Source organism: Castor canadensis, chromosome 16 (assembly GCF_047511655.1).
Source record: "Castor canadensis chromosome 16, mCasCan1.hap1v2, whole genome shotgun sequence".
NCBI classification, from domain to species: Eukaryota; Metazoa; Chordata; class Mammalia; order Rodentia; family Castoridae; genus Castor; species Castor canadensis.
This window is the reverse complement of record NC_133401.1, coordinates 55,304,985-55,316,228: the sequence shown is the minus strand read 5'-3', so window position 1 is coordinate 55,316,228 and position 11,244 is coordinate 55,304,985. Positions and strand designations below refer to the sequence as shown.

The 11,244-nt window shown below is 37.6% G+C and overlaps 1 non-coding gene across 1 annotated transcript; it reads left to right on the top strand.

Moving 5' to 3' along the window:
- Positions 1-577: 577 nt before the first annotated feature.
- Positions 578-739, top strand: LOC141418239 (U1 spliceosomal RNA). Its single transcript, XR_012442929.1, has one exon. It is a non-coding gene; the product is annotated as a U1 spliceosomal RNA (small nuclear RNA).
- Positions 740-11,244: the final 10,505 nt, after the last annotated feature.

Sequence of the window (11,244 nt, the reverse complement as noted above, 5' to 3'; positions counted from 1 at the left end):
TTTTATTTGGGTGTATTTTGGACATGTTCCTATTCCTACATACATCATTGTTGCAGAGAAATGATACATGTTAATTGGCCCAGTCTGAGTTCCTTCCTATCCCTAGTGAAGCCTGCCAAATATATCTATGTTGGAAGAAGGATGTTTTCTTAAAGGACAATTTGATGCTGGGAAGAAACATGATAACTGGCTTCAAGCAAAGCATGTCATCTCTCATTATACCCTACTGTTTTCTTTTTCTCCTCTCTAAACAAATTAAATTAAAATGTTGTCAAAATTATAATATTCCATTAGAGACTATGCATAATGGGAGACTGTACTGAAAAGGGCAAATGAAGCAATACACATTGTAAACCCACACGTCCACTGATCAGTGTGCAGTTTATGCTGTGACAAGTCACAGATGGGAGTGAAGAATGAATAATAGATTCATCCAGGGAGATAAATCAATTCATGAAAGAAGAAGTACGGTTGCTTATCTCCTGAAGGATGACCATTAAAAATGTACAGAAATAACTGTTACCTTCCTCTTCTCTGTTTTTGAAAAAAAATTGTTTGTATAAGATAGCTATACAGGATACTTACCTGGCAGGGGAGATACCATGATCACAAAGATGGTTTTCCCAAGGCAAGGCTTATCCATTGTACTTCGGGTATACTGACCCCTTTGATTTCCACAAATGTGGGGAACTCCATTGCATAATTTGTGGTAGTGCGGGACTGCATTTGCACTCTCCCCTGTAAAAAAGAAAGATAGCTATACAGGGAGTTTCATTGTGACATTTCCATGTGTATGTGTATTAAAATCCGAATTGGTTCATTTCCCTCTGTTTTCCTCCTTTCTACCTTAGTCCCCATTCTTTGGTGATTTCAATAGGTTTAAAAATTCTATGTTTATTCCTGTAGAGAAAATACTTCAACCATTTTCACCTTCTTAACTAAACTACAATAGGAATGGGGGAGGCGGTGAACTCAACTATGACATATGGCAAGAATTTTGGTAAATGTCACGATGTATCCAAGTATAACAATAATAAAAAAAATGCACAGAAGGGGCTGGCAGAGTGGTTAAAGTGGCAGAGCACCTGCTTAGCAAGTGTGAGGCCCACAGTTCAAACTTTAATACCACCAAAAAAATGTACAGGAGGTGAGAACCTGCTCTACATGGGTATGTCAATGATAATGATTGCTCCATATGCTGTGTTCTTGCTCAGTGCCACACACTGCCATGGTGCTAATTCTTTCCCTTAAATCTTCACAGTGTCTCTGCTATATCAACCCTGCTTGATGGATGATTTAAAAAAATGAGACACGGATACAGTTTTAAAGATATCCAAGTTTGCTTTACTGTTAATTAGGAAACTCAGATTTAAGCCAGGTAATTTGAATTGAGTATCTCATTTTTTTAATTTTATTGGCACTACTGGAGTTTGAACACGGGACCTCACACTTGTTAGGCAGGCATGCTTAAGCCAAATTCAGAGCCCTTTTTGCTTTAGGTTATTTTTCAGATAGGATCTAGTATTTTTGACTGGGGCTGGCCTTGGACTATGATCCTCCATGCACCACCATTCCCAGAGTATTTGTTGACTTTTTGCTAACTTTTTGCCTAGGGCTGGCCTCAAATCTTGATCTCCTCAATCTCTTCTTCCCAAGCCCTGCAGCCTGCCAAGAATCTCACTTTGTAATTTGAAAATTGAAAACAGTTTTTGTTTTTGAGACAGAGTTTTATTCTGTATCTAAGGTTGGCCTCAAACTCATGATCTACATGTCTTAGCTTCCCAGGCCTAGGATTATAGACGTGATGCACTATCATGTAATATGAGGTATAATAATTATACAAATTTATGGGGACATTGTGACATTTTAATGCATGAATATGATGTGTTGGATCAGCGTAGTTGGCATATCCATAACCTCAAACATTTATCATTGCCTTTTGTTGGGAACATTCAAAATCCTTTCTACTTGGCATTTTGAAAAATATAATTAATTCTTGTCAGCCATAGTTACTCTACTGTGAACATGAGAAGGTACTCTTCATACCCTGCTGCATCCTTATAACCATCCTCCATCCCTCTATCCTTTTCTACCCTCTGATAGCCACTATTCTGTTCTCAGCTTCTGTAAGATCAATGATTTTAGCTTTCACATGTGAATGTAAAGAGTGTTTCTGTACCTAATTTATTTATTCACTTAACCTAATGTTCTCCATCTTCATCCATTTTGCCACAAAGGATAGGATTTCATTCTTTTCTATGATTGAGTTCATTGTGTACATGTGCCACACAGTCTCATTTCTTAATCACTATGTAACATGTGCACAATTCACCCACACATGCTTCTCAGTGGTTTTCATTTCCACTCCATTCCAAACTTGAGAGCCAACAGTGCTGCTCTGAGGTTTAGTAGAATCTTAGTCATTGACATTTCAATTTTTCTACCTTGCTGTCACCTTGTCCCAGCTAAGGATTTCACAACATTAAAAGTTGTAAAAGCTGACAGTCTCTCTAAAGACTATCTAGCCAAGTATTTCAGGTATTTTTGTCCATAAAAAATTTCCATGGAACATGTTAAACATGTAAATTCTTTGTTCTTACTTCAGTTCTTGAATTGATTTGAGTTTTGGGACATTTGGCTTTCATTTAGCTCCCCAATTAACTCTGAAACATGCCACATTTTGAATACTGATGATCAGCCCCAGAGGTTCTCAAGCCTCCGCTTACCCTTGGAACTTTAACAATTCTGATGAATTCAATTTTGCCTCCAGAATTCAAAGTTGGTTGTTTTGGTGTGTGGTTGTTCTGGTGTGTGGTTGTTCACTGGTTTAAAAAATCCTTTCAGTAATTTTAATGGGCCTTCAGGATCAAGAACCATTATTCTAATTCATTACTACTACAGATATGAAAACTGAGAATAAGCAAGGGGAAGAAAATGCCTTAAGTCATGTGGTCCATTGGTGGCAGAATTAGAACAAGAACTTGATTGTCTTGTTTCTCTGTTGTGATTCCTTATTAAAATTGCTTCACACCATGCCATTTCTCTGAAATGACATTCAGTGTGTCTTGTTCCCACTTTCATGCAGAGAAGTATGACAAGTTTGGTGACCCCAGGCCTCAGCAAAGCTCAAATCTAAAAGAGGAATAAGAGAGGGGAAAGAAAAGACCAATGAAGTCTTTTGCAGGTTGTCCAGGGTTGTCAGTGCAGTTGCATGCAGCTGAACTTCAGTAGACAAACTATAACCTCACCTCCTAAGCCTTGCCCAAGTCCTCAAACTCTTCTAGGAAGTGACTTGAAATGCACATTTGTACATACAACTATTTGTTCCAGTTATTATCCTAGACTTGGAAAATTATCAATACTAGTGTCTAGAAAGTGGGCAGTTTAAATCTAGATTTTAATCTAGATTCATGGCTCTGTTCTGCTGCTGAAATGGCTTATATTCTGAAACTTTATAGTCCATACAGTGTGATTCACAGTTGCAGAGGGAGGGAAGCAAGCTTCCTTTAGTTCACTTAAATCACCCTTCTTCCCGAGGAAAAATTCACAGTGGACTTAGGAAATAAGGTAGTGAATAGAATTTCTTTTTGGTTTCTTGCTTGAGGAATGAGAAAAGGCATATATAAGACCAAACACAGACCTCATTACCTCCTTTCAGCTTCTAGACTTGTTTTGAACATTTCCTTATGAAAAACTTTGACAGTGCCTTGGGGTGGAGATCCAGAGAGCAACATGGGAATGACAAACTGGCAGTGAATGATGAAGAAGGAACGCAAAATACCCTGAGTTGTGTCAGGCATTTAATTATTCATTTTTTTCAAACAAAATATTTATGAATGAATGACATGCATGTGGATTACAGAGACACTCAGATCTAGAGGCAGCAGGAGATGGAGTTAGCTGGAGCATGAAGCAGGCATGATGGAATTAAAGGAGAGAGGGGTTTTATTAGCCAGGAGACCTGGATTCTCTACTGTGTGGGCATTCAGGCCCAAATAAAAGTTCTAAACTTTGACAGTCATCCTTGTGGTAGAAGGTCCACTGCCAAACTATTTCTGAGGGATCTCATGTACTTAGTGTCATCAGTCAGTGACTGACCTGACTGGGACATATCAGGGAGGTAAATGGACTCTGATCATTTATATACAACCTGTCATGATATCCTCACATCCTTGTAGCAAAATAGTATTACCTCATATCTTCAGTAAGGAAACCAAGGCCCAGAAATTCAATCCATACTCCACTAATTTTACATATCGTAAAACTGAAGTTTAAAATGATTCAATAAATTAGGTACAGAAAGTTTCTTAGAAGAGTTAACAGAAGGAGCAAAACAAAGTGAAAGGTCATTCTTGACAGAACATCAATCTTTAATGATATACACACTTACATATGCTGGCAAAAAACAATGGAAACAGAAATGAGTAGAAGAGGAGAAAGAGAAGTACAATGGCTAACTTCAACAGCACTTCATCTTGCCAGGTCTTATGATAATACCTGCAAATTTCAACTCTAATCTTTAGCTCACAAAAATTCCAGGAGGTTGCATTATTACTGACATTGTTTTGAGGTAATGAACCTGAGATTTAAAGTGCCAGTAAGTAGATTATTAAATTTACACAATGGATTGGTGCTACAGCAATTCCCCAAGGAATCTGGCTCTGAAACGTGCTTACGTTGCCCCTCAACTGTACTACATAAAAGAAGGAATGATTATGCTGACTGATAGAACCAGCGTAGGATTCCAGGAGGATATGGCATTGCAGATGTTAAAGAATGGGATTTTTGGCAAGGGAAATGATTTGGAACTGCAGGGCAAGGTCATTGTTGGATGAAGGAGAGGCATGAGCTAAATCATTAATTATTCCAGGAAAAAAACCCAACAGTCTTTATAAGAACAACCGGTATACACATGAGAAGGGATATGTATATAAAAAGCTAAAAGATCATTGGGTACTCAGAAGTTTTGATTTACAGATTAAAGTACTTGAACATTTTCTTATAGGCATTGATAGGTGGTTGAAAGTCTATGAGGAAATCCATGACATGTTGTGATCTATGTTTGAAAAAGACCCTGATTCCAAGACTAAGATTCCAGTGGCCTCCATGTGAGGAATTCATATACTGGCCATGCTTACCAGGTTGACCAGGTACCTGAGGTTTTAACTTCCAACTGCTGTCAGGAGCAGCTGACATAAGCGCTTGCTGTCCAGCTCCTGATGGTTCTCTTTTAAATTCATTCACTTAAGTTAATTCATTGATGTACTCACTTAGATCATTATTTATTCACCAACATTTGTTGGGCAACGATTCTATACCAGATGCTATGTTTCATATTGGGTTATTCAAGCTTAATGAAATGCAGTCTTTGCTTTCTGGTGTCCCATTGTGTTATAGCAGAGACAATCATGTCAGCCAAAAATTGCAATATAATGTGATAGGTGCAATTAGAAATGTATGTAAAGAACATAGTAAGAGGGACTAGTAAACTTTGCTTCACTCATATCAAGAGGGATTATATGGCTGAGAGGTTTCTTTACAAAATGGAAAGGAAGCAAGGAAGTGACTTGAACTGGGACTTTGATAATTTGACTGTGATATAATGAGAAGATAGGAACACAGAACAATGACTGAGATTCTGGGGACTGTGTGCTTTACTTTGCCTAGAGCAGAAGGGAGAGGGATGCAATTAACAAAAAAATAGAATCAACATGGAAAACAGGGACTATCTCCTAATGGTCCTTGCATAACAGGCATAGAATTAGGAACATAATCCTAATGGCATGGGAAATTATAGATGGACTGCAAGCCAGAGAGTCATGGCTAGTTGTATATATTTAAGACATTTCATTTGCATATAGTTTTAAAAATCTGGGTTGAGACACCTAAGTTGGAGACAGAGAGTCTAATTAGCAGGCTCTTGCTGAGGGAAACCGAATGCTTTGTCTGTGGGAGGGGAAGCAAATGAGAGAAGAATTGGAGATGTAAAAGGGTAGAATCAATAGGACTTTCTGAGCAATTGTATTTATGGTGGTATTTCTTGAGTGCTTGCATTAAAAGATCCTCTCTAGAGCTACAGAATCAGACTATCAGAAGCAGGGCCCAGGATTCTCCATTTGGCCACCTCCCACTTGCTGTCTCTGAACTACATCATGTTTGACATCCATTGATGTAGGGATTTAGAGAATGTACCCAGGGTGACCTGTGGTTTCTAACCCAGCAATTAGAGGACAATGGTGCAGTTGGTTCTCTAACTTGAATATGCCCAATGATTTCTTAGGAATTTTTTAAAGTGCAAGTTCCCAGGCTGTGCCACCAGTGATTCTGATTTTCTCTGGCATGGAAGTGAGTCTGGAGAATTTTACTCCATGTTATCTTGGACAGTTTCAAAGTGAGAGGAATCATTTTAAGACATTGACCGAGCTTTCACTTACCATCCTGTCTGCCTTCTTTGCTTCCACCTGTTTTGAATTCCTTAGTGACATCAATACTAAGAGAGGAGATCAGGGTGTAAGGGCTTTGTTTCCTCAAGGTCTTTTCTCTCACTGGACTCTAATCAAGGATAAGGCCTTTCTCAGTTCTACCTTAACCACAAGAATGCTCTGTACATTCTAGGATATCAACACTTTTGTTATAGAAAGTTCTAACTATGAAAAAGCAATACTTGTTTTTTATACAAAATTCTAACCAGGGAAAGACCCTCTCATAGAAATTATTTAAGCTATATACATTCATAAATAGGATTGAAAGAGGTTTTAAAACGTTATGACGTTTTAATATGTAATATTGATATGTATTATTGGATAAGTAATATTTGATATGTTTAAACGTTATCACAGTGATTATTCTACACATAACTGTCTGGTCCTCACACCATCCCCAGGTAATACAAATGTAACTCAAGCTAAACATGACCCCTAGTACTGCTGTGGTAGCTTAGATTGATAGCATCTTTTTGGTGCTTCAAGAATGTAATTGTTCATATACCATACCTGCATGGCATGAGGTACTATTATAATTTAAATTTACACAAGAGGATTTCAAGACTGACAAAATAGACATCATGGCTTCCTGTTAGTTTTCAAAGCTCTGATTTACTCTTGAATCTTATCCAGATGAATGTAAAATTTTTGAGTAGCTTTCCCTGGAAGTTACATCTCTCTTTTCCTTTTACCAACACCCCTCCCCAATATTCCATCATCACACACATAACCTACTGGATTGTTATATCAGAAAATGTTTATTGATGTGATACATCTATCTTTTCATTTCCTTTTCGCATGGCTTCTGGATATTCAGAAATCTGTTGTTCATTTAACTAAAGGTCATCATTGTCAGGCTTTTCTCACTGCATCCTTACTGTCAGTTCAGTGAGTAAAGAAGACTCCAGCATGGGTGAGGACTCTGGGAAATAGTCCTGAGTGAAGGATTTATGGTCATGTCTCTGGACAGACACTGATTTGTATGACCCAATAATTCCTTAGTCAGGCAGGTGCATGTGGGCCTTATAGGGAACCAGAGATGGGTGGATAAAACAGGTTGCCAGAGGCTTCACATGGAATCACAAAAGTAGCAACTAAACAAAGTCTACAGGATAAGAGCCCCACCAAGAACATCCATTCAATTTTCATTTCTGTGACCTTAGAAAGACCACATTCAACTGCTATAGACCTGGGTATTCCAAGTTAACCCTCTTAAACATCAAAGGAGCTCATTTATTATTCATTCATTTATCTCTCTGTTTATTCATTTACTGTTATAGCTGGGTCTTAATATTTTATAAAAGAGATTATCTGCCTTTGGCATTATTTGAAATTCATTCATTTAACCATGGATTCAGTCATCTACACATTCTGTAAAAAGCATATAGTATTGATGACTTTGCAGTCCTGTGATCTCTGTTGCTACTAGTCAAGTACTTTCCCATGGCAAAACATCTGCACAAAATATATAAAAAAGGGATCATGGTTGTGTATGAACAAAACTTCATTTATAAAAAATGGTAGGCAATATGTGACCCACATACTACTGTTTGCTGACCCTAAATCATAGCCATCCTAGATTCAGTGTAAATACTAGATAATTCACAAAATTCTTATTGAATTTGGTTTGAGTGACTTAATAGCCTCTCCTGAAATGGAAATAATGTCCTTTTGGCAAGATAATAGCATAAGTAAGTCATGAATATAGCTAGGCTGAAATTTAGCTCCACGCTGCTTCTGGAAAAAATTATCCTTAACCTCTCTTTGTTACTGTATTGTAATCTAAATTTCTTTTCCCAGGATTCAGAGATTATGACATATTCACTAATATTTCAACCCCCATTACAGACAGGGTGCATAAACTGGGTAGAAGTTTAGTGAAAACCAATAGGTAATATAATCATTGAGAAACAAATGGGAACTAGTAAAGTCTTTGCTGACAGATCATGTGTATGAAATAAAACCTGTGTTTCTGTCTCAGGAAAAGAGCTTTGTCTCAATTGAAAGCACAAAGAAGGAAAACTGCTATTCTACAAGTAGAGGGTCTACAAAAGATAAGGTTACAAATTAACCAGGAACTATGCTCTCTTTCGCAGGTTCATCAGAAATGTGAGTAATAGAAGTTCTTTTCTAATCGCAACAATTAATTTATTTGTAAAAACCAGGGAAAATATCTTGCATTATGAAGAAGCTGTTCACTGGATGTCACTTGAGTAACATTCTGGCAACCACCCAGTCAATCGTCCATCACCAAGATTTTACTTTCGAGAATCTGACTACTCTCTGCTTAATCGATGATGTGTGGTTGAAACTAATTCAGATGAAAAAAGTGCCTCATATTAAGCACTTACACTGCCTAGTTTGTGTATTGATCAGTCAACAAAAAAAAGTTATGCATTGTACTATATTCTCTGGGGAATAAAGAGTTATTGGGCAAAGCACTTACCAAGCCGAAGAACATACATAGATAGGGTAACTCACAGGTGTCAGATGAAAAATACATTTGCTAGTTACTGACTAACTCTAGAAGAAGAAGAATTCATTTCTGCAATTGGTCAGGAAAATTCAGAGGACAAAGTAGAAAATTCATGGGTAGAACTTGAGGCTTGTCTTCAGGTCATGAAGAGAAGAAATGGGGTATGGAAAAGAGAAAAGCCTACTGAAAGTCAACAGAGAATAGAAAGAGTCAAATGGTAAATATTTCTGGAAAAATAGGTTAGGTTATATTGGGAAGGGCCCTCAGATTCTGTCCCTGTGGTGACAAATCAGGGGATAAATGAGTGAGGGAAAGTGAGAGAGGGCAAAGAGAGTATAAGAACATGGCAGGAGGACAACAAATAAGAAAGCAAGCCCCTAACTGTGATAGAAAGAGTCTAGCCTTCAGCTCAAGGACATTTAGCATCTCATAAATGTGAGCTCAGTGTTGGCCATCTTATGATTTCTCATATCTGAGACTTAATGTAAAATAGTCTATATTTCCTATATGGCCACATTTTGGAAGGAAAACAACAGCACCAAAAAATACCTCAGACATTTAGGATCTGATTTGCTGATCTGTAATCTTTGGGCTACCCAGAAAGTATGGTGAACATTTGGTGATTTGGACTCAGGGAATAATTGCACCTAGGACTGACTGAGTTGGAGAGACTTGAGAGTTAGTGTGAATCTATGGCTTCAGGAGTATGATCATGTAGACCTGATGCTGGCTTCTGGAAATGAGAAATGTAAGAAGGCGTGAAAGGGAGAGCAATGCACATTACAGAGAAAGATGCAGTGTTTTAGTATGTATGGGCTGTATAACAAAAAAAACATAAATTGGATGACTTGTAAATAACAAACATCTCAGTGTTCTGGAGGTTGGGAAGTCCAATGCCAAGATATCAACAGATTTGGTGTCTGGTGAGAACAGTTTCTCCCTGTGCTCTTGCATGGTTGAAGGGGCAAACAAGTTCCTCTGGATCTCTTTTTTAAGGGCACCCATTCCTAATCACCTCTGCTGTGATTTGGTGTCTCCTGAAGTCTTGGTTCCTAGGGTGGTGTTATTGGGAACTGGTGGAATCTTCAGGAGGTAAGGCTTTGTGGGAAATCCTTAGGTCACTGGGGGAATGCCCTTGGAGGGATTACGGAATCATAGTCTGTTTTTATCTTCTCTTCTTTGCTTCCTGATTCATGAGGTAGTCAGTTTTGTCCTGCCATGTTTTCCCATGATATGCCACTCTTGCCACAGGCCCAAAGCAATGGGCTGGCTGATCTCAGACCAGAACCTGCAGAACTGTGAGTCAAAATAAATCTTTTCTCTTTAAAATTAATTAGCTCAGATATTTTGTTAGAGTAACACAAAGCTAACTAATTGAGCATCCTAAAGGTCTTGTCTCTTAATCTTATAGCATTGGGGATGAGTCTTCAACATGAGTTGCACAGGAGATATGTAGTCAGAACATTATATGCTGTAAGATTGGAACTTTCTCTGAGAGTCAGGAGATAACCTGTATGTTGTTTTCCCCATTGTAAAGGCCTCCCTAGGTTTTGCTTTTTGTGTGACATGTCTTCAGTTGACCTTTCTCTGAGCCTTTGATGTTTTAATGGATTTGCTACGACTTTATTTCCCAGTTCAGCACTTTAGTTCTGCCCCTTGAATTCACCGTGGTTCACACCTGGCAGGTAAACTTGCATACACATCTTAGTGAAGGGTGTAATTTATAAACTTGTTAAGTAAGAAATCATTTTCCAGCCCTGATTTTATGTAGCTTTTTTTTTCTCCTAAATTTCAAGTTAAAGAAGATCAAAGATTTGGAACTAAGTCACTTTAAAGAAAAGCAAGTCATAGAAAAATGTGGCAATTTTGAGTGGAGAATAATTTCTTCATGTTTTTTTCTTAATGTTTCCCTTTAGAGGAATATCTTTCTCACCACTGTGAGCAACCATGACAATCCTTTCACTTTCTATTTCTGTCATTGTGCAAATTTTTAGAGTATAGTCCTGTTCTGAAATGTAAAGAAATGCATTGTTCTAATATAAACATAGTGTGTTTATTATAATAGTGTTACTTCCAAAAAGTGCAAAGCAAAATATAAATATCCTCATTCAATGTGTATGTGCCTTAAGGGATATTGGGCTATATTTAAATTTTTTCACTTAATAAATACACATATGTTAATAAACATAAAATTGCATCAGCATTTAAATGACAGCATATTCTACTAGACATATCTATCTATTTATATGGAAATATATCCAAAAGATATTTAATTCTTGCTATCTT